Raw genomic sequence first — 333 nt, 5'->3', positions numbered from 1 at the left:
TATATATATATGCATACATACAAACATGTATGTATATTTATGTATATGCAAACATGCAGAAGCATATTTACTAGCGAATACGTGCGTGTGGCTTTTTCCTTGAAATTCACTCGGCTGTTTTGATTCTTTCTATACATTTACATGATTTCATTAGCATAGATATGTGTGTATATATTTCTGCATACATGTGTATACTTGCGCATTGCGTGTGTATGTGTTTCCGTATATACGCCTAGCTGCTTGTTTGCACAGAACCTTTTCATGAATACAGCGATTGGTTATCGACAGTCAGATCGGGACATATAATCAGACACATGCACATACCCCCCCCCC

Source organism: Octopus bimaculoides, chromosome 15 (assembly GCF_001194135.2).
Source record: "Octopus bimaculoides isolate UCB-OBI-ISO-001 chromosome 15, ASM119413v2, whole genome shotgun sequence".
Taxonomy (NCBI): domain Eukaryota; kingdom Metazoa; phylum Mollusca; class Cephalopoda; order Octopoda; family Octopodidae; genus Octopus; species Octopus bimaculoides.
This window is presented reverse-complemented; position numbering follows the sequence as displayed.